Consider the following 25,540-nt stretch of genomic DNA (forward strand, 5'->3'; position numbering starts at 1 on the left):
TGTTACTGCTGAACGGTACCAAGACATGATTCGAAATTTTCTTGTGCCTGAAATGGAAGACCAAGGACTAGAGGACATGTGGTTTCAGCAAGGTGGGACTACAACATACACAGCTCGTTCAACAATTCAATTATTGAATGACGCTTTTCCACGAAGACTAATTTCGCGAAATGGCGATTTAGCATGGCCAGCAAGATCTCCGGATTTAGTAGATTCAAGTACCTTAAAAACGATATTCGTCACGAAATTGAAGAAATTCAGAAGAAAAGATGTTGCGGGATGTCATAAAAATGCCTTAAAATTAGCCTTAAGCCTTATAAATTGCCTTAAAAATAAAAATTAATTTTTCAATCATAACGAAAAAAATGTAAACACCAAATAAATACTTCATAAAAACCAAACTTAACTTATCTTTTCTTTGGCCGGAGTTATAGACTATCAAATGGTTGAGGTAGCATGGTAGCGGGACTTTTGCTTCACGTTGTCTAAACCGGTAAACGTTGTTTTGTAGTTTGTATTATTCGTTGGTTACATATTGATTGGATAAAACACTGTCTTGGGGTACACCTTGTGTTTCTTTCATTGTTGAGTTAGCTTCTTCTTGTTCAACTCGAAGTCATTCCCAATGATAAATATTTATTTTATTAATATTAAACACATAAATATTACACCTTTAATGTTATAGTGCTGATGTTCAGCTATTCTGGCAGTCCAGGCTCGAGATTGTTTGGCATACGTTCAAATAATGTTTTTACCCGTCAGGATATATGTGAAATAGATATGCAAACTTCAGTGTGATTGAAATATTGTTGCTTAACCGTGATTATCTTCAAATGGTACCTGCCAAATGTTTATGTTATTTCAACTGTTAATTATTAATTATTATACATATTATACAATATGATAATAATTTTTATCTTGTTTTTATTATTTCTTTCTTCAGAAGCTTACTTTTAAAGAGGAGATTATAATAGAAAAATTCTTGACGAAGAGGTAAAAATCCTGCTGAGTTATATTCTTAGATGTATCCTAATCCTTCAACGTGGTTTGATATAAGGGACTTGAGCTTTAAGCTTCAGAATATTGTAACCAAACTAAGAGACTTAACAGGTCTCAGCCAGAATGCTTAAAACAAAACAAAAAGAAGCTTACTCAAAAATAAATGAAACAAAAAACATATATAGATTACGTTTTCATTTGCCTAATCACTACATAGTATAAAACAAAGTCGCCTTTTCTGTCCCTATATCCCTATGTGCGCTTAAATCTTTAAAACTACGCAACGGATTTTGATGCGGTTTTTTTCAATAGATAGAGTGATTCAAGAGGAAGGTTTGTATGTATAATACATGCATAATATACTAAGGCAACATTGCTAATTTTAGAGGTTTCTAATGTGATGTCGTAAATTAACCTATTTTTTTAGGCTTATTTAGCAATTAGCAAAAACGCTGCCTAACCCTACGAGTTAGATCAAATTAATGTACTACAGTATTGTACACCATAAAAAGGTCTACAAAAAAGTCCGCGATGGTATATGTTTATCTTTTAGGGATAACCCACATTAACCATTTTTATTGTTTACTTTTTACGTGAGAAAATGGCTTATTTACGAAGCTATTTTAAGCAATACGGCATTAATCCTTATCGAATTAAGTACCTTAAATACAGTGTGCAATTAATATAGATCAATATGGTTCCTTACAGCATGTAAATTAAACAAATATTTTCGGAGATATTACAAATTAAAATTTGCGTTTAAAAATGTGTAATGTAATAAAAATTGTATAAATTTAGATATTCCAAAGATAGCAGGAAATCTTCATAGTAAGTATAGGGGAAGAGTAATTGTTTTACTCCAAATTTAATGCGTGCAGGCCAAGGGCAGTAATGAATGAACCAAAAATACTGGATCGATTTTAATCATGCTTTCATTGAGTGACATAGGCATATATATTTTATGCCCGTGCAAAGTCGGAGCGGACCGTTATGTTTTTATATACAACGTTCATATTTTTCCTGTAGTGTATTTAATTTAGTATCAGCATTGCACCCGTGCGAAGCCGGGGCGGGTCGCTAGTATAATATATTTCGATATTTTACAGAGAACAGTAAACTTTTGTCAGTATTTATGACACAATGATTGGTAAAATTTATATAAACCTGGCAGATATATTAACTATGAAGTTAAGAAATTTTATGACGCTGTCGGTTATCTCTCAGACAACCGAAAATCAATAGCAGTAAGGGAGATGACGGACTGGTTGTCTTTGACGAAGGCCAACGGCTATGTAATATATCATAGCCTAAAAACCAGCAGGATGTCGCGAAAATGATGACCATCTATAAAACGGTTTTAACGTATATATAAGTATATATACAGATACGATTTTAAGTATATATATATTTATATATATATATATATATATATATATATATATATATATATATATATATATATATATATATATATAGATTAACCATTTTTAATTAATTACATCTTACATTACATATGTTTAGTACAATGTTATTTCACAAATTAATTTATTACTACTGTTCTGTTCTATTTGCATTCATACACAAGAAAGGCGACTACGGGATTAATGCATCAGTAGGTATATCCCAAATTAAATTAAATCTAACCTACTTAAGCTGACGTTAAGAATACACTTATACACTAAACAAGTTCGTATGATTTGGTTCGCTTCAATCTTCTGATTTCCTGTGTGCTGTCCAATACAGCTAATTGCTTCCATGTTTCTGTAATTTAGCAACCTTATTTCTTGTTTTAATATAAATTCGTTGTTTACATAGCGATAACTATTGGTAGTTAATTGCAAAAACTCTGTGTTGGCTGTGTTGAATTACTAGTCTATTTTATTATTTAATTAATACATTGTTACTAGTCGTTTCCGTCTAACCTACAATTTGTCTTTATGATAACTTAAATCTAGGTATATCACTAAGAGGACCCACCGGCCCTATCTCAGTCTCTGGTGAAATATTGTTTATACATGTCACTGCTGTATTTTTTTAATATATGCACCACAAAATTTGTATTTTATTTATGTTACTCTTTGCAGAACATCTCCATAATTGAACTCCGTATGTCCATGAAGGTTTCAGTATTTGCTTATATAATAGAAACTTATTATGTATTGATAATTGTGATTTTTTTCCAATTAGCCAGTACATTTTCCAATATTTCAATTCCAGTTCTTCCAGCGAAGTTTTTCATCAAGATTAATTCTGAGATATTTAGCGTTGTAGCTGCTATATGGAATCATAGTATTATTTAATGTTATTGGTGCTTGTACGGTCTGTTTATAGGTGAACTGCACATGTACAGATTTACTTTCATTAATTCTTATTTTCCAAGCTTGTGTCCAATTATTTATATTGTCACTTGCCTGTTGTAATTTTCGTGAGGCTTCTTCTTCCTCTTCGCAGTATCATCAGCAAATGTAGCCATCGTAATACTCTCCAATTGTGGTATATCACAAGTGTACAGTAGATAACGCATTGGTCCCAGTACACTTCCTTGAGTTACACCTGCTTTAGCTTCTTTTATTGTAGAGTAAGCTTCTTGTTTCACTCTAAATATTCTGGTTGTAATATACGATTTTAATAGTTCGGTGTATTGTTTTGGTAGCATTTTCCGTAGTTTAGGAACAATGCCTTCAGCCAAACCTTATCGAAGGCTACATCTAAGAATATAGCTGAGCATACTTTTTTACTTTCATAGGCTTTTTCAATAACATCTGTTATTCTGTGGGCCTGATCAATTGTTGAATGCTTGTTAATAAACCCAAACTGCTGTGTTGGTATTAGGTCTTTTCTCTTTATGATCGGTTTTATTCTTTTCAACAGGAGTTTTTCAAAAACCTTAGATATTACCGGCAGCAGTGATATAGGTCAATACGCTTTTATTTCGTTTGGTGACTTCCCAGGTTTTGGGATCATTATAATTTCCGCCATCTTCCAAGTGCCTGGGACATGTTTTAATCTAAATGTTGTATTGATCAAGTTAGTGAGTTTTATAATTCCCTTTCTTGGTAGTTTTTGCAGTAATTCTTCTGTCGTTAAATCGTAGCCTGGTGACTTTCTGGGATTAATGTCAATTTTAATAACATTGGTTAGCTCTCTAGGCGTGACTAATTCAATCATCGAATTTTCAGCTTCTATGTCCGGCAAATTATGTTCAATATTAGTTTCGTTTGGTTTGAAAGTTTTTTCTAGATATTCAGCAAATGCTTCTGTTTTTTGGCGATTGTCACGTGCCCAATTCCCACATAGGTCTTTTATAGGTGGATTGTGTAGACATTAGCGCTTTAGATATTTGGTGGCGAATTACTAAATTTGATGTTTTAGTGCAAATTCATATTAGCAAACCATAGGTTCAAATAGGATTTATGATTTACTGATAATCTCTTTGATTTTAGATCAAGTTGATAGAATCTTCTCACTAATCAATGCAGTTGCTTGACTTTGAGCAACTGGTGTCAAATGCAAATGCTGGTGGAATTAATGTTTAAGGATGCCTTAATCTCACAGTAGGTGACATGACGATCTTGCATAATCATTTCACATACAGTATCGATGTTTTCTGGCACAACAGCCGATTTTGGTGACCTTCACGAAACTCGTCAGACTAAGAGAATTCACTAAACCAGCGATACACGGTGGTTTTTGATATCATTGCTTTGGGCTTCATCGCCAAAAATCAAATTAAGTCGATTGATGCACTCTTGTTGTGATAATCCACGTCAAAAATCGTAAAAAATCATCATACGAAAATGTTCACGATTCAGTTCAATTTTTCGCCGAGACGAAACTTTCAACTAAATATAAAAATAAACAAATAGCGTCCGTGCGACAAAATGTTCTGAGTACGTATATCGTCAGAAATGCCAAACTTCACGATGGAACCGTCAGATGGACTCACATGACAACAGTGTTGCCAATTCCCGAATTATAAATAGTGACCCTCGTACAGGTACTTTCGGTTTTCAACCATCAAAAAGGAATATGTGTATTCGCAACGAAACATGAGGACAAACTGCACTCCTATGCAAACACCGAAATATACCTTTTGTACAACACTGAACTCGGGCTCAGGCTCAAGAGAACCTCACCATATGATTTTTCGTAGTTGTGTAGTAAAATGTTGTGTAGTTGTGGTAAAACACTGAAAAGGCAGCACCAATGGATCTTCCTATATAAATACGTAGTTTTAAATTACCGTGAGAAATTGTAAATAAATAGTAATAATATATTAATAAATGTTATAAGATATATAAAACGAAATGATAGCCAATTAATGCCATTAAAAGAAAATTACAATCAATTGTTTTTAAAGCCTTTAATTGTGTATTCATTTAATGCAAATAAACATTGTGGTTTAAAAAAATGTAAAGTGTCACTAGATGTACACACCGTATGTCAACGCAAGCCGTCGAAATGCAAGCAAGTACGCACGCGAGTCGCGGCATTAGAAAGTCCAATTTAATTTGATTCTAATGAAATTCATCGGCAATGTCGTCAGTCGCTGTAATGGGCCTCTGCCGCCTGACGCCGCATTAGCACAAATCACGGAATGCGTAAGTACAATGAGGTTCCTCCAGGGTACCGTTTATACTGTTATTCCATTAAGAATGTGCTACCTTATCTAGTTGAGCTCATATCGATACCGAAATATTTCAAATGCAAGTCACTGTATTGATAGATTCTTTTCCGTCGTTCGTATTCGAGTCATCGCCATCAGTTGGAGATTTTACAATCTATAAACAAATGTTTAAATCCAATTTTATCATCTAACCTGAAAAATGTTTGGCTTCAAATTTGAACGCCATGTGCAATAGACATATGTTTTATTAATAAATTTTCCGTAGTTGTATTTAGGAACTTAAAAAGTATATAAGTTATATTTTAAAAAGGGTTTTAAACAAAAAAAAATATTTTACTTAAAACTGATTTATTCAAGAGAAGGGGGGAGGGGACAACAGTAGTTAGAAAATCAGATGGCCAGATATTCTGGGCTGTATTACAATACGCCTCTCTTCTAGAGAAACGATCACAGGTCATTTCAAGTAAAGATCGGTAATACACCTTAGTATTAAATCAATTAAAGCAGGAGTCCCTCACGGTTCCCCATTAGCACCAGTGTTATTCAACCTCTTTATGTCAGACAATCCAATGAAGAAATGTTCAATTAAATGCCACGGTTCAATGGTTAAATTTCTGGAGGTTACAAATCAACATCCAAAAAACCCAGGCCACAATTTTTCACAATAAGAGAGACATCCGCGCCGACCAGCTGAGAGTGGAAAAAGTCTCAATCCTGTGGCGGCGAAAAGCCACATATCTTGGCCTCATCTTTGAGCGTAGATTCCTATGGTGAGGGCAGATAAAAAAAAGCAGTTTCTGAAGGCTACGGTGTCGCCACACTGCTTAATCCTCTGATCTGCGGAAAAAGTAAATTGTCTCCGATGATTAAAGTTTTATTTTACAAGTTGCTTATCAGATTCGTTATGTCATATGGATCTAACACTTGGTATCGGTTTGTCGGACCGGAACTACTGGAAAAGCTTCAGGTAATGCAAAATAAACTTATCAGACAAACTTTGAACGTGCCATGGTTTGTCAGAAATACCCAAAATCATCGGGAAACTGACACACCAAAAGTAAGACGGTTCGTTTTCTCCTTATACAAGAATTTCGGTGCAACCTCAGCTCCCTTCAAAAATTCCTGCATCAGATCACTGTCAGAGGCGTTCCTAATTCGGTAAACCCGAAGACTGTCCCCTCACCCGCAAATCCGACGGATATCCGACTCAACTCTTCTAAATTGAGTTAACATCAGCAAGGAAACCTTCTCAGATGGTAAATCAGGACCAAAAAAACGCTCACAGAGATCTACTTGGTCGTTATTCCGTCTGGACATATTGCCGCTTACAGTTATGGTAAATTTATGTTTGGGTATCACCTGTATCTTCGTCCGCTAGTTTACCTTCAAATATTTTCGAAATGATACTGTTTCTACCGCAATTTCCATGGTACCCCTCTACGACATGGTCTTGATCCCAATAATCTACGGCTAAGGAACTGAGTTACTGCAACTCGCCTTTGGTGACTGTTTACCCTAAACTAAAAGTTTGAATTGAAAAACTGAAAATTTGTTGAAAATAAAAATAATTTCTATGTGCCTTTCCATGTATTTTTATAAAAACACCATATTTAAATTAATTTACATATTTGAACAATTAGCAACATCTCCAAGAACCATATAAATAAACATTACCATAAAAAGACCAAAATCGTTTAGATCAAAACCCAGCCAGTTAAAACCAAATGAAAAAGCCACCACTAGATGCGAAATCAGTGAAGTTTTTCTAAAAATCTCCATATATGTTCAACTATGATCGCTACTATTCTTGATCCACAAGCCCCATTAATGAATTAACTACCTCGAGATTTCGATTAACATATTGCACATTTACTAGCCTACAATGAATAGATTATTGTACTTCTAAGCTGAAAGAAATATCAGTCAATACATCATTATATTTACAAAACATAATGTATTTACTTATACTACTATATAACAATGCATTGTATTTTCCTTGTCATTAGATCATTAGGGTATCGTTGATAGTATTTTATTTTGTTTATTTGATCCATGTCTACTTTTGTCAGTAAATTTAATTATTTCATAGCATCACTGTACACGGTTCTTACATCTTAGCTAAATGCTGTCCAATTTCTGCTTCTCTGAATTTCACATTTTTCGATTTTCACTCTCAATAAATTCTAACCTATAAAATAAAATTTAAATCATTACTAAAATGTATTATGTTTAAAATAAATATCTAATTATTACCAATTACTAAAATTTGATTACTATTCTTGATGGAAAGCCTCATTAATGACTTGACCACCTCCAACAGAACAAGGATCATTTTCTTCTCTGTTCTTGTTATCCTTAAATTTTGGCATTGAAGATTTTTTTGTTGTTTTGACTTCATCGACTGTATATTGTGGAGTAACGTATTCTATCCTTGTGTCAGACCAATAATTTTTCATCTTACGCTCGTATGAATATTATCAAGTTAAAAGCAAGAACGTTGGTACTTACAAATCGCGACACATTTTGTCTAGGCTCATTTTTTTTGTAGCATCATCGTTATCCAAAGCCTAACAAAAGGAAACCCTTTTTTACCAGTACCCCATTTTATTAGGGCGACGGAACGAACAAAACACCAATCGTTACCTAACTTTTAAAACATGAATAATCATGAGTTGCAAATTTATGCATGGATCCACAAATAAACGATTAAGAAATATCGAAAGGGGTCCGTGTGTCTGATATTTTCATTCGTATCGCTTTCAGTCAATTGACGAAAGGTAACAATAATTGGAACCTACCTGTGTACCTGTGTATGTGTGTGTTCGGGATGGCCTTCACCGTTTCCTGTAATAATACTTAATTAATCAAATTAGACTGAATGAAAAAATTCAATATTATGTTAACCGTGTCCCATATACGGTTTTCGAATTATACCAGTTCCTGTATTTTTAAACATGAATTTTTTAATACTGAATTATATTTCTCTAAACGTGAATGAATACAATGGGTATAAATCACAAGAATAGAAAAATTACCATAATGATGATAATAAAGCTTATGATGATAATAAGTACTAAATATAATAAGTAGTTTAACATGGATATTAAGTTAAAATCGAGAAGAAAAGCTACAAAATACAGTTCATTATAGATAGAACAAATCTAATAGCTGTTATGACCAACCATTTAACAATTAACCAGGAACATAGACTTACTAACATTATTGAAAAAGCCTATGAAGACAAGAAAGTTTGGTCAGATATATCCTTAGACGTAGCACAAGTCTTCTCGATAAAATCATGTAAAAACTGCATAAAGTGTTATCGAAGCCATACGTTAAAATCTGAAATTCCTACCACACAACATTTAAAGAAAAAGTACCAGGTCTTGAGTAAGATTTTGGCATGTTATTTACCTACTCTATACATATGACATGCCAGAAATATAAAAGAGAATAAAAGTCAACGAGAGTAAATCAATGCATATTTAATTCATCTGCAACCAAACCGTTCATGTAGCAATAAATATGAATAATACTATAATTCCATATAGTAAAAATAGCCTAATAAAGTATCTCGGAAAGAAAGGAAAGAACTCATATCGAAATACGATATAATGTTTTAGTTATTTGAAAGAAAATCTAAATTATCTGTAAATAATAAGTTAGGTAAGTACCAAATTCAGTTATGGAGAATATTATAGGAACAACTACTTACATTGGGACCTTGGTGTTCCAAATGTCATTGAGGAAATTAAGAGATTCTCTACAAGACGCGAGGAAAGACTCCACTCATGTAAACACCGAAGAGCTGCAAACCTTGGACAACACTAAACAAGGATGCAGACTCAGGACAACCAAACCGTGTGATCTTGTAGAGTATATATATATATATATATATATATATATATATATATATATATATATATATATATATAGTAGCATTTTGAGTGAAGCAACTTTTGTTATTGTAAAAAATGGATAAAAAATGGACATTGCTTTTGAAGGAAAACAATACAGTTGAAGCAAAAACTTGGCTTGATGTCGGGTTTCCAGATACTACCCCAGGAAAATCAACCATCAAGTATTGGTATGGTAAGTTTAGACGTGGTGAAATGAGCACCGAAGACGATGAACGCAGTGGACGCCCAAAAGAGGAAAAGAAAGGACCATCAACAGCGACTATTACATAGAATTATTGGAACGTTTGAAGGACGAAATCGACAGAAAGAGGCCGCGTTTGAAGAAAATGGAAGTGCTGCTTCACCAAGACAATGCGCCGTGTCACAAGTCAGTGTGTATATATATATATATATATATATATATATATATATATATATATATATATATATATATTAATGTACCCACCACAATGATAATATATGTACCCCACTACACAACACTAAACAAGATCAGATGGTTTGATTCTTTTGAGTCTGTCTCCTATTCTGGTGGTATCCAAAAGTTGCAATATTTCAATATTTGTATTCTTAGACATTATAGACTTTCCTCATGCCCCTTGGCAATTCTCTTGATTGCCCACAATACCTCTCAGGACTTTGTTCTGAAAAATTTGTATTTTATTTATGTTACTCTTTGCAGAACATCCCCATAATTGAATTCCGTATGTCCTTATAGGTTTCAGTATTTGCTTATATAATAGCAATTTATTATGCACTGATAATTGTGATTTTCTTCCAATTAGCCGGTACATATTCCTATATTTCAATTCCAGTTCATGTTCCTTCCAACGAAGTTTTGCATCTAGATTCATTCCGAGATATTTAGCGTTGTTGCTATATGGAATGATAGTGTTATTTAATGTTATTGGTGCTTGTACGGTCTGTTTATAGGTGAACTGCAAATGTACAGATTTACTTTCATTAATTCTTATTTTCCAAGCTTGTGTCCAGTTATTTATATTGTCTCTTGCCTGTTGTAATTTTCGTGAGGCTTCTTCACTATTGTCACCGACAGCTATAATCGCAATATCATCAGCAAATGTAGCCATCGTAATATTCTTCATTTGTGGTATATCACAAGTGTAGAGTAGATAAAGCATTGGTCCCAGTACACTTCCTTGTGGTACACCTGCTTTAGCTTCTTTTATTGTAGAGTAAGCTTCTTCTTGTTTGACTCTAAACATTCTGGTTGTAATGTATGATTTTAATAGTTCGGTGTTTTGTTTTGGTAGCATTTTATGTAGTTTTTGACCAAGGCCTTCATGCCAAACCTTATCGAAAGCTTGTGCTACATCTAAGAATATAGCTGAGCATACTTTTTGACTTTCGTAGGCTTTTTTTATAACATCTGTTATTCTGTGGACCTGATCAATTGTTGAGTGCTTGTTAATAAACCCAAATTGGTGTGTTGGTATTATGTTTTTTCTCCCTAGCTTAAACATAATAAAAAATAATTTAATTATTTTTTATAAACTTAATCTTAAGGATTTATTAAAATTTATTTTTGAAAAAATAACTACATATCGATCTCAGCCTACAGAACATAGGCATCTTCTTGTATAAGTCTGCAAAAATTGCGACAGTTCTTTATTGAGATTTGGAAATTTTGGAAATTCATCACCTATACTCAGCTAACCCAGAAGATTTGGCGTCTTCTAATTATCGCTTGTTAAGATCAGTATAATGGCATATGTCTGATCGAGATTTAAAATGAAAAGAACATACCACAATTCATAGCCAAATAACTACATTGTTTTATCTGCACGATAATTTCGTACTATAGGAAAACTGTAACTTACGACATCAAAATTGATGAAAAATGTTAAAAATTAGAATAACTTTTGATTTGGTTTTGTAAATTACAATATTTTTTATTAATCCATTGCAGGTTTATTGTTATATATATATATTGGTATTGTTAGAAATAGGAATCTAACAAAAATCCCAACAAGGCCGTAATTAAGCAATGGCTTACAAAACATAAATTATTTTATAAAGATACTATGTTAAAGAGTGAAATATTTTAAATTGTTACTTGGTAGATATAAGTGAGATGTTTAATAGTGCTTTATATAATTTACTTTTTAGAAATCGGCCTGAAAAAAAGAGACACAGTAGATCAGATGGCTGAATAATTTGGCCATAGAGTCGAATGTTATGAGATGTAGCAAAAAATAGATGCATAGGTCGAGAAAAAATATACAGGCAACAACTGCATCTATGTATATAACTATATCTTAGGAAGGTAACTTCGTAGGTAACGTTCCTAAACATTGCTTCTTTAAAAAATTAAATTAAAATAAACCAAATTTTTACATTATGTCAAATGATACATTTTACCTAATAATTTTTTAAATTAATTACATCTTACATTCGATATGTTTAGTTCGTGTCTTAATGCATAAATTAATTTATTACTACTGTTCTATTGCACTTGTATTAATATACAAGCAAGGCATGTACGGAATTAATACATCAGTACGTATTTCCCAAATTAGAATAAAACTAATCTGCTTAAGCTAAAGTTAAAACTACACTTATACACTAAACTAGTTCGTGTCATTTGGTTTTCTTTAATATTCTGATTTCTTGCGTGTTGTCCAGTAGCTGTATTTCTTCCACGAAGCTTTGATTTAGCAACCTTGTTTCATGTTTTAGGACGAAATCTTGGATCACTTCGTGTATCCATTTGATTCAGCAGTGCAGCTCTTCGTTGATTAGGTAGCGATAAGCATTGGTAATTAATCTTAGAAATTTGTTTTGGGTGTATTGGATTCTAATATTCTCTGCTTTTTGTCTCACATGATGTTTCCAGTTTAACCTACCATCGGGCATCCATCAAGTAATATAATTAAGTTTTTGTCAATTCGCTGCAACGCAAAATTAACATGGACTGATTTAGAGCTATTAAGCTGTATTTTCCAATCTCTAGTCCATTTGTAGATCTTTTTGACCGCTACTTGTACTTCTTCTATAACCTTCGAGAGAGATACATCTTTTTCCATTATAACTGTGTTGTCAGCAAATGTTCTAAGTGATGTTTCTTTTTTTTGTTGGGATTACCTATTAAATGAATGACACGTTGCGGCTCTCTTTTTCTATAAATCACTGTTGAAGTGAACAGATCAAATAAATAGTTCCTAGTCCATCAGTTAAGCCATCTATTATAAATACATTAAAATTAATTCACATTCCTATCGTTCGTTAGGAGATCCTTTTATATGACCCGAAAATCCAATCCATAAAGATAAGGATTGTCCACCGGACCTTTTAATAACTATTGAAGTACAAGTCACAGGTAGTCCTAGTATGTATCGAACGCATAGTCTAGCCCATTCCTACCGAAGCGGCAGAGTCAAAACGGCCCACGTGCCCCCTTGGCTCGTGGGAAAACCACGCCTCCCGTCCGATCCGCGGCAGCACGGCGGTACCGCGTGCCACCGCATCGCCGAAGAAGCCGTTCTCTGTCGGGATACTCCGCCAGATTTACCTGCCGAAGTCGTCCCAGACTCCGGCGATTTCAAGGGCCCGACTTTCGGTGCTTTACCATAATATTATTTTTACATTATCAAGGTTATTTTAGGGGTTTTAGGAAAATACCGTCTAAGCTTCTACCGGGAAATATTTACTTATATAAATATATTTAAGAAAAACCAAAGGATTAAAATGTCATTCGTTTTGAATAACATCAAAGTTATCTGCGACCTAAGAAGGATATGTACAAACAACGCAACATTTGTATTGAAGAAAAACGAGTCTTTGTTAACCCTCTAAGATAGTGTACGATTCGATAAAAATACTGTGATCAAAAAATAGTAAGACGTATAATCACCCAATAAGTAATAACAGATCAATTGAAATGTCCCCGGCCTGACACATAGATGGCGCTACTAGAATTAAATCCATATATTTTTTAGTTGGCCCTAATCTTCAAAAGATGCGTGTATAAATTTGACAGCTGTGTCGGATCATTAGTTTGTGAATTATAGCATTTTGAGTGAAGCAACTTTTGTTATTGAAAAAAATGGATATAAAGGAATTTCGCGTGTTGATAAGACATTGCTTTTGAAGGGAAACGATACAGTTGAAGCAAAAACTTGGCTTGATTCCGGGTTTCCAGACACTACCCCAGGAAAATCAATCATCAAGGATTGGTATGATAAGTTTAGACGTGGTGAAATGAGCACCGAAAACGATGAACGCAGTGGACGCCCAAAAGAGGTTATTACCGACGAAAACATTTCAAAAATCCACAAAATGATTTTGAATGACCGTAAATTGAAATTGAATCAATTCAGGCTATCAATTGAACGTGCAAATCATATCATTGACTAATATTTGGGTATGAGACAGCTCTGTGCAAAGTGCGAGCTCACGCTATAGCGTGATAGCGTCTATATTTTGGGATGCGCATGGAATAATTTTCATTGACTACCTTGAAAAAGAAAGGACCATCAACAGCGAGTATTAAATAGCATTATTGGAACGTTTGAAGGACGAAATCGACGGAAAGAGGCCGCATTTGGAGAAAATGGAAGTGCTGCTTCACCAAGACAAGGCACCGTGTCACAAGTCAGTGAAAACGATGACAAAAATCCATCAATTGGACTTTGAATTCCTCATCCACCGTTTTCTCCAGACCTGCTCCCAACAACCATTTCCTGTTCTCAAGTCTCAAGAGAATGCTGGCTGGGAAGAAATGTTCACCGAATGAAGAGTTGATCGACGAAACTGTGGTCTATATTGAAGCAAAGGACAAATCGTACGACAAAAAAGGGTATCGATTTATAATCGATAAGAAATTATGTTGAATAGAAAAACTAATTTTGCCAAAAAAATGTGTTTTACTATGGTAGGCCGGGGACTTTTCAATTTACCTGTTATTATAACATATAATAAATAGATAAATAGGTTTAAGAGGGTGTTAACCTAAATTGTATATAATAGAATATGAAATACGTATAGTAGACGGGTTAAATAAGGTTTCGTTTATTTTTATTTAGTTATTACAACTATTATAACGTACATATTTTATCTAAATTTGATTATTTTTTAATTTTTAGTGTGTTCTTTATTTGTTTTTTGATGTCGGTTCAATTCAATACTCGATCACTTTATGCTAAATAAAGGCATTTCAAGATTACCAAGGGTACGAGAGTACTCAAAGTCACGTAGATATAAACTGTAAGAGTCAGGAAACATATAGATTATGAAAAGCCAGTTAGGCCATTAAATGCTAACTGAAGCTGTATATGAACTGAACTAACCTAACCTACTTGAATTTCCAGAACTATTATTGAAATTTGGAGTCATCAAAACTTGGAAAACTATATATTCCCTAACTCACTGAGGAATAATGATTCTTCGAATCTAATATTCTTGAATAATTACTATTGTAGCGACCTTGAGGCATGTCGAATTTTACATCGTGGAATAACTGTCTACAAAATACCCAGAAATCTAATCCCAGATGTTGAACACGGGCGGGGTGCCAGCAGCGCCAACTAGAACCCGATAACGAATAGCTGGCAACCCCGAGACGTTTATCTGGGATGTTATTGAAGGATATTTCCATTCATTCGTACTCGACTATCGTTTGGTTTAGACGTGCCACCAACGACTGCCTAAACCTCGTCAACAGGTAACTCCGCTGCCATCCGTTTTATCATTTGTATTTATAATTTTATATCACTTCAATAAATAACGGTCACATAATGTAAACACCACTGTTTCATTTCGTTTTACCTCCATTCACCGAGCTATATAACATACCCTAAACTATAATTTAGAAAATATGGATCGGTTTGAAAATGAATGCAAAAAAACCCAGGATAAATTTTACTGGCAAATAATTTAACCCAATCAGATGCGAATATTAATGATCTTCGTTTACATGCATTTGTACCTCCTTGAATTTCTGTTCATTAACGAGCTACGCAGTAAAATTGCCACTGATGGCAATAATTGAACAAGTACACGGATGTTAATGACTATTCTATCCGTTGTTATCTTGCCTTTTTATTACGTCAGATCGTCATTAAGGTGCTAAAATTAAACCGAGAAAATTGTGCAATAATTGTATGCTTATGTGTTGTGGACAAGTAAAAAATTCAATTTCCATTGACCTAAAAGCATTAAGTAGTTTGCAATTAAACGGTTTCCAGGCTATTACAAATGGATGTAAAATTTTATCTGTTTTTTTTGGACGTAAATTTGGGTTCAAATGTCAAATTATTATATTAGTTTGTATTTAATAGATTTGTTTCTGCCATGACTTATTAATCTTTGTTTTTCTGATGCTGACTCAGCATTAAACATGAATATCCTGACAAATCAACCAGCAGCAGAACAAGATGGATCTTACAGACCAATTTCGCTGCTACTTGCGATATGAAAATTATATGATAAACTACTGTTACGTATTAAACCATTTATAGAAATATGAGATTTCCAATTTGGATTTCGAAATCACCACTCGAATCGACCTAATACACAAAGTTACAGGGGTTGTTGAAAATCATTCGAAGAAAAGAAATACTACCCTGCGATATTCCTAGACGTCTCACAAGCTTTTGATCGAGTATGGCATTTAGGATTAATATACAAAATGAGCAAATTGTTACCGCGGAATTACTGTCTACTGCTGGAAATATATATTTTCGAAAAAAAATCTTGGGTCACGCCTGGAGGCATTCTCAACACTTAAAGCTATTTCGGGTGGAATTCCACAGGGTAGTGTTTTGGGACCACTCCTATATATTCTCAATACTGTTGATATTCCAACAACAAAAGAAACAATAATTGGAACATTTGCCGACGACACAATTACCATGGCAAAAGATGTATGTTATGATGTAGAAAAAGTGCAAGTAGCTGTCGACAAAATCTACAAATAACTATAGACTGGAAAATACAGCTTAATAACTCCAAATCTGTCCGTGTTAATTTTGCGTTGCGGCGAAATGGCAAAAACCTAATTTATCACTTGACGAATACCCCATTCCTCAAGCAGAGTCAACCAAATGGTCAAAAGTCAACCGAGAGTGGGATAAATATACCATAATGTATTTCCCAAATTAAAATTAAATTAGACTACTTAAGTTAAAATTAAGAGTAAACACTTATAGACAATCTTCCGATTTTCTGCGTGATTTCAACAGCTGTATTGGTTCTATACTGTTGTGATTTAGTAAGCTTCATTCATGTTTTAAGGTGATACGTTGGATAACTTCGGTAATCCATTTAATTTCGAGGTTATAGTGTAGTTCTTCGTTAATTACGTAGCGATAAACTTTGATAATTAATCGAAAAGTATTGTTTTGGCATTGTTGGGTTACTATTGGTTTGATGTTTCTGTACAATCCCATATTTAAACCCTATAAGTCTGCATAAACCTTATAATTGACTGAAACCAATATATTTAGTTTAGTTCAAGTTGGAAGTGTCCTCTGAATAACCAATAGAGTTCTTATGTTTATGTTGTTATTAACTTTAAAAGAAAAAAAAATCATGTCAATCTCCATTTAAAATCAGAATGCTTTGTTATAGAAGTTGTGAGTTAATTTGGAAATATTTTCTAGTTTGATTGGGTATCTTCTATCAAGTTCCTTCTTATCTGGTACGTACAAATAAATGATTTAAGGTAATATATTCACCTATCGTATGGAAGTAAAACTATAACAAAATTTGTATTTTTAGAATTTTTTTAAACTTCCGTAATGTTAAAAGATGGTAGAAAATGTTTCGTTTTTTCCATATTACAATAATTTGACGAAAACCAATTTATTTGATTTTTTAGCTTTGTACAATAGCAGCACCCCTCTGGACAAAAAAAAATATTTTTTTTTTAATTTGAGGTGCTACGAAAGAAACTTTCGAAACTTCTTTTGAGAAACTTTGAGATTTCTCACTTCATCATTCTATAACTTATTGAATTAATATCTTTTATGTATTCTTAAAATATTAATAAATATCCAGTAATCTAACAGGTCAATTGAATAGTCCCCAGCCTGACACATAGATGGCGCTACTAGAATTAAATCCATATGTTTTTTAGTTAGCCCTAACCCCCAAAAGATGCGTGTATAAATTTGACAGCTGCCGGATCATTAGTGTGTGAATTATAACATTTTAAGTGAAGCAACTTTGTGTTTGTGAAAAAAATGGATAAAAAGGAATTTTGCGTGTTGATAAAATAATGCTTTTTAAAGGGAAAAAATACAGTTGAAGCAAAAATTTGTCTTGATACCGAGTTTCCGGACACTGCCCCAGGAATATCATCTATCAAGAATTGGTATGCTAAGTGAGCACCAAAGATGGTGCATGCAGAATCATCCACATAATGATTTTGAACGACCGTAAATTGAAATTGAATGAGACAGCAGACACTTTAAAGATATCAACTGAACCTGTACATCATATCATTCGCGAATATTTGGGCATGAGAAATCTCTGTGCAAAGTGGGTGCCGCGTGAGCTCACTTTTGACCAAAAACAATGACGACTTGATGATTCGGAGTAGTGTTTGAAGATGATCCAGCTTGAAACACCCTTTTGCATCGATATGTGACAATGAATGAAACATCATTTCAGTCCGAAGTTCATTCGATAGTCATCCGAGTGAACTGCACACGATGAACCCGCTCCAAAGCGTGAGAAAACGCAACAGTCGGCTGGCAAGGTTATGGCGTCTCTATTTTGGGATGCGCATGGAATAATTTTCATTGACTATTAATTAGGAAAAAAATGTTATTAAATATCATTCTTGTACAGTAAAGTTTAATAATACGGAAATTGAGAAGTTTCTTTTTAAAGGGTTTTTCCAACCGTCATTACGCGGAATTAACTAGAATCGTAAAAACCAATTCGATTCGAAACAAAACAGGCAAAATAAGTAAGTTATCAGATAGTTATTTCATTTGTTTTATTATAATATTTGTTTTACTCTTTGTGATTCCACAATCTGCCCTATAGGCAATAAGCATTTCTTATGTCTATATTATATTTACATGGCATGCAGAAAATCACTTCATTAAGCGATCTTCTGTATAAAATATTATCTTAATTAATTAGTATTATTCTAAAGCTTATTTTAAAGTTTATATATGTCCAGTAATCAGATCAGGTGGTGTTAAACGTTTTAATCTACGCACTTAACTATCACGTCGCATATTTAGCTGATTAGCGAGTACATTGGGATGCACTGACACTCTTTCGAAGTATTTCACACAAACACGTTGAATTACATTCGTTATAGGTTCTAGAGGAATATCGCGTTGTATCACTTTATTTGAAATATAGTACGGAGCATCAAAAATTATGATAACTTGTATTTGCGCCCGATGAGCCAATACATTTGATATAATTTCAGTCGAAGTCGTTTATAAAGTATGTGCTTCTTCCAGGTTAGGCGTCGATCTAAGTGCATACCAAGATATTTAACTTGCTCTGCTTGGGGGAGTTGACGATGATTGATATTCATTGGTGGATATTCTACGCAGGGTAAACATTACATGGGTGGATTTTATTTCATTGACTTTAATGTGCTATGTCTTCAATTGTAATTGTATTGGATCCAGGTGGGTTTGTAGGTTTATTGATGCTGTGACCGGATCTTCATGGGATGCCAAGATTACTGTGTCGTTTGCGTATGTTGCCACAGTAGTTATTTTTGTGGTGGGCAGATCGGCCGTATACAGAAGATACAGTGCTGGACCCAGTACACTACCTTGGGGAACTCCTGAATATATGGGATTTAATTCGGTATGTTCATCGCCTTGATTTACAATAAAATGTCTATCAGTAAGATACGATTTTAGTAACTGATAGTCTGGATGAGAGTTTCTTTAGTTTAACCTGCAAGCCCGTATGACATACTTTGTCCAAAGCCGGAGATATATCTAGAAAAGCAGCCGAACAATATCTTTTGGCATTTAGGTCAGCGTTTATTTTGTTTACAAGTCTGTGCACTTGTTCTATAGTCCCATGCTTAAGGCGAAACCCAAACTGATGTTCTGGAATAATTTTTCTTTTTTCTATTATATGGTTTAGCTTCTTGATGTATAGATTCTCGAAAACTTTCGAGATTATCGGTAATAAACTTATAGGCCGGTAGGAGGTCGCATCTTCTGGTATTTTTCCTGGTATAAGAATCATTAGTATTTTAGCTACTTTATTATAATATGAGTGCGGAAAACAACAATGTTATCGCAGAATATCGAAGAAAAAGCACATTATAGACGATTAAATGACAAATGAAGCTCATTAGATATGCAGATTATTTAAATTATAAACCACTATTTCGCTCATTTCATTGCGTGCCAAAGCACGATTTAATTGCAAGCGACTTATTCAGAGGAAAATGGTATTTAATATTTTTTCATTGGATTTGATTACTACATTTATAGGAAGTTCGTTTTTGTATTTTATATAAATACGCGTCAGCATTTTTATAATGATGTTTATTTGTTTATATTATATTATTTTCTCTACTAGAATATGTATTAAAGTGATTTAAGAGTGGAGATTTTGATGTCAATGCAAGGACCTATAGGACCAAAAGACTTATTGGATGAAAACCCAGTAGAATAACTTTTTTTATTCTTGTTATTCGGTTTAGTAGTGTGCAATTAACCAATTGGAATCGGAACTGTGGTATGATGGGCTAAGGAAGTTTTTCAAAATTTAGACATGATGGGAATAGCATGAAAGCCATTCTTATTTAGAAATCGATATGCTGTTGCACAATGTAAAAAAGAACTACGGTAGCTGTGGGAAGAAAGAAACAAATTATCGTATTACTGATGAGCTTTTCTGTGTTTGAAATTGAGTATTCACAGACTAATAGTAACCTGATGATTCTCGATGTATTTGCTTGTTACCGGAACACCGTAGGGCACTCAAAATCATCCTCAACATCTTTTTTCGAACCCTTACAGTTTTTTTTGTCTTAGTAGGTTTGCGGAATAGAGACCATACCTGCAAACTAAGTAGAAAAATGGAAGTGCCATAGCTTGATATGTAAGGATTTTAATTGAGATTGGTAATTTCGATACAGAATAGGATACTATTTCCTATCCCTCGATACGCCATAACCCTTCGAAATGACATGGAATCTTCTAATTACGGTATAATCACCGACTTTGACTTGGAATAACCGGTTTTCAAATATGAGTATATCAGATTTAAAAGATTACTAGGAATGGCAAGCTTTAATGTCTTTAACATTAAACCATGATGTCACACTTTGTTGAAGAACCTAATCAAAATTAAGAATATTGCCGGCATGAGATTCTTCTGATAAAAAAATGCGATTAATTTGACACGTTAGTTTCGTAGCTTGATGGATTGATGAATGTTTAACTCGAAGTTCAAACTGCTCATCCTGGTTTTTTTTTTTCATTTTCTCAGCTTCACTGAGGACGAATTTTGATAGAAGACTAACTGGACTATAGCTAAAAGGTATTGCTTTGTCTCCGTTTCTTAGAATAATAGCCATATAGGCATGGTTCCAGAGAGACTGAAATTTTTGCAGCCTGAACTTGTGATGTTTGTTATGTTCAATGACTTCCTTTTAGGAAGAATTTGAATTTATCGGATGGATACACCGTCGGGTCCTCGTGCCCTCTCAGAACGTCAAGTGGAAAATGGTCTATAATGACTATCGCATTTGTGGCGTTTTGATTTTCTATTGAAAAGATTGTACCAATTGCTGATATTTTCTGTTGTTAGCAGATATCAGTTTTTGATCTTCCTGAGAAGGCTCTCGTCTGTCATTTGTTGTTGCCACAGCGCGAGGGGTTCAGATTGAGAAGTATGGTTCTTCATTTTTCTTTTACAGATTTTTACCGAATCCCTGATTTTTTAAAAAGAATTTTCAAAGGGCATTACAGTTGATAAATTAATTGTTTCCAGACTTTTACATGCTATAGGAATAATCTAACAGGAGGAAATAAATAAAATAAATAAAAATTGTCGGACAAAAATAAAGTTTTATGTAGCGTATTGTAACTTTCGATGAAAATTATATCTATGACAACCTCAACCGCAAGATATCATGAACTCTAGAAGAACCTACCAAGTTCGAGAGAACTATCCACATCGACACTGAAGGAGAATATAGCTATAAAATCTTGAGGTATATAATGTGCAGGAATGTCTGTCTTGTCGGTCGGAATGTGTGGCTGTCGACGCGATTGTTTGCCCGAATACTCACTACTATTTTTGTGGAAGGAATTCATATGGGAACAGAAAACACTAGTTGAATAAAAACTGGTTTATTTCATCTGTTATATACTACATGTGTTCGACGGAAGGATGGACAGGATATTGGGTTAGGTAAAGAAAGTACGGTAGCGCTATGGAAATGATACTATTATAAGGGGTAGAGAAAAGAGAAAAAAGGGGAGGTTTTTTCCTTATCCCAGAATGACCAGCTAGAACCTAATGGTCTTTTGCTGATGTCGCTTCGGGTTCCGGGTAGAGAAGTGATTTGCGGGCGACAGAGACCCTGGGTTACGACTGGGATTGTCGTAGTTAGTTATCTACCGGGATTTATAGATGGGTAGGGATTTTATCAAGTTGTTATCATGTTCTAAGGCGCCTAGGGGGAATCTTACACTGAGCATCTTCAAGTTGTCTCTCAGAGACATACCTGCAGACTGGACGGAATAGCATCTTATATAGAGTCGCTTTCTGGGGGATTGGGAGTTTACTTTTTCTGCAGAGGAGTGGAAATAGTAGACTCTACACGCCATGGCCCTTGCAGAGAGCCTGCGGTTGATCTGGAGACCGAAATATGATACCTTCTGGAGCCAGGGATAGGGACTTTTTCGATTTGGAGGCAATAAACTGGAGTTTTCCTCGAAATAAGCTGCAGCCAGAATTTCTACCACGCAATCGCCTGATTCAGTTGGGCTTGAAGTCTGTCGCGGCTGCCCGGGCTGTAACCGGTGGTAAAGAACGATGTGTCATCAGCATAAAATGCTGTGTGGGAATGTTTGTGGAGTGGGAAATCAGTCATATAAAAGTTGAACAAGACTGGAGCTAGTGGAGCACCTTGCGGGACTCGAGCGGAGATCTGTTTTCGGGAGGAAACTGCGTCACCGATCCTCACTTGAAAGGATCTACCGTCGAAATATGAATCAATCAGAAAAATTAGGTCATTTGGAAGACCAAGCTGGTTCCCTCTGAAGATTAGACCGTTGTGCCATACTTGATCGAAAGCTTTAGAAACATCTAAAGAGATTGCTCCAGCATTGCAACCTTTTCTTAATGCCTGGTGGATGGTTGCTGCGACGCGAGATTGATGAAGGCTTGAGTGTTTGGCACGGAAATTTTAGTTCGAGATTATGTGGTGTGTGTCTGTGAAGCAGTTTAAAACGTGTAATATTGCTTTTCGGCAAGTTTGGAAGGTGAACTAATCAGACTGATGGGCCTATCGTTAGATGGATTGGACTTGGCGTTCCTTTTTAGAATGACAGTGTTAAGCGCATGTTGATAAAGAGACGTCGTCGTGGTGGTCTTTTATAGCCGGGAACCGCATGGTACCAATCCACCAGCGTTGCCAACCTTTGAATTTAATATAGATGCATATGGGGTAGCCTATCGGGTCGTTCCGGTTCCGCTACAAATATATTTTTACAAAACAAGACCAGTAACTGCCAGTAACGGTTACTTTTGGCTTGGCATGACAACAGTTGGACACTTCATGTGGAAGCCTCAATTTTTAATCTGTGTTATTTCGTCGTAGTGTGAACAAAAAAGTGTTGCTTCCTTATTTTAACTTGAAGATAAGGCGGTTAGAGATCATCTAATGTTATTTGAGGCTTCTGGCTTCTGGCTCCATCGATTTCAACATGTGAATACTGGTTTCGACGTTTTAAAGTCAAGGCAAAAAAATTTAGCTAAAAATAGCGCTTCCCTTCCTATAAGGATACCAAAAAATTGATTGATTCGTAGAAAATTAACAATAAAGACGCTGTAAAAACGGTAGAGATCAATACAAGTAATAAGTTAAAAGTAGCGACATCTGGATGTTGGACGTCGAGAAATATTTCCAAAAAATCCTATAGAATTAAATCTTCATTTCTCTTTGACTATATATGACCAAGTTTAGTTCATTGGGCAGTAGAAAACAGCTTGTTTTACTTCGAATTTTACTATTTATTACTTAGTATATTCAAAAAATATATCTAGCGTTTCTTATTCTATTGAAAGCAACATTTATTTTGAAGAAACCTTCGATGGTCTGAGATGAACACGTAAATTCGAATCGCCGGGGAATTTGTGTCGTTCGAAAGAGTCGTTCTCGGACGAGTCGAGTCAAATATCCCGAAAACGATTAATTCCACAAACGGCCACGAAATAGATACCCGCGCGGGGAATCAGTTGAAGGTAAAGAATCACTTTAAGCGTTTAGCATACAAAGGAAGGACACGCCAATTACGCCGATGGCGGCGGCGGCGGCAGCGGCGGAGGCCGGGCGGTCGGATAAAAATGCAGATCGCGCGACCATGCATATGCATCGGCGGTGGCTCCGACCCGGCCAGCCAGGCATTAATCTTCTGCTGTTTACTTAGACCCTGACCGGTTCGATAATCGCCTTCTTCTGGGAACGCTTCCTACGCGGTCGGGCCGGCGGCAGGTCCGTCAAAGACAATGGCCATTATCTCACTCTCGGGCGAGATGATGAACAGTCCCGCCGCAACGGAAATATTTATGGGCCCTGGGCCCGCAACCGGCGTGTACTACATGACGGCTTAGGCCCCGTCTGGACCGGACCGGGCGCGGATTAATAAGCACCGTGAATAATTTTCGAGAAACTATCAACTATAATATCCTAGCGTGTTTACTATTACTTAAAAATATATTATCTCTACAGGAAACACAGATTATTAGAAAAAAAAGCTCTTTATAACGTAAACTAGAAGACTGAACCCTAATCAGCAGCCTGTTTTGTTGTTGTGGCTCATAATGAGCAAGACTTGGCCACAGACATAAGAAAACAGCAAAATTTATTTATCCTGCCTTTACATCGTGCAATATTTTTCATTGATCAGTATTTTATTTAAACTTAGCCAAATTGTCAGTATGGTTTCGTAGCATACCTTAATTTTTACTGCATAAGCAATCCTAATGGATGATTTCTTATTTACAATATGGAATATAGTTACCTTCAAACTGCACTTAGAACAATCTATGAATTAACGCCATTCACTTGGTGATCATATGGTGTATTCATCACTTAAATAAAACGAAATTCTTAAGGCATTTTTGCACTTGTACTTGGATAAGTGGATCTGACTTCGACGCTAATGATACGTCAGGATATTTATATAATTCGCATTTCTAACATCTTCTGTCATGGCATTTCGACACTTACCAAGCCTATAACAGCCATAAAGGTAACAAAAATATTTTGAATCGATTTTGCAATCGATGTTTAATGTAATGTCGTCAGCTCACAGCCGTTATTAGAACCCAGTGCTACCGAGCAAACTCGAAAACTAGAATTAAGTCGCCTATCAGGATTCAAAATCTGAGTTCAGGGTATCAAATCAAATTAAGAATCGTTCTCATTTGCTCGGGTCCAAAAATTAATTAAAATTTGTGAAGTTTTTATTTATTTTTCATCAGTCTGCAGTAAATAATCTGTGAACCTCCAGAACCAAACTATTATTTTGTAATATAAATTAATATACATGTAAAGAATCCTAAGTAATTAATGGTTCGTACCATGATATCCTATACCTGGCTCTCGGAGAAGGCGTCTACTTCTCATGTGTTGCTGTTGGTACTGCAAGATTTCGAATATTATTGAATAAGTCTCGCCAAAGTTCGCGATGGGACTTAACTGTTCTAGCTTGGAACAATGTTGGTCTCCTATTTTTCAAATCAGGCCCTTCTTGATCCATGATTTTTTCGAAGTTATTTTTTTTGTTCTGGCCTAGAACTA

At 34.8% G+C, this 25,540-nt stretch overlaps 1 protein-coding gene across 1 annotated transcript in view; it reads left to right on the top strand.

Moving 5' to 3' along the window:
* nAChRalpha2 (nicotinic Acetylcholine Receptor alpha2) overlaps positions 1 to 25,540 on the top strand; it is a 152,084-nt gene that overhangs the window by 12,049 nt on the left and 114,495 nt on the right. The gene's annotated exons all lie outside the window — the stretch shown is intronic.

Source organism: Rhynchophorus ferrugineus, unplaced genomic scaffold, assembly GCF_030347505.1.
Source record: "Rhynchophorus ferrugineus isolate W39M unplaced genomic scaffold, kcgeb_rfMv2 rfM2, whole genome shotgun sequence".
NCBI lineage: Eukaryota > Metazoa > Arthropoda > Insecta > Coleoptera > Curculionidae > Rhynchophorus > Rhynchophorus ferrugineus.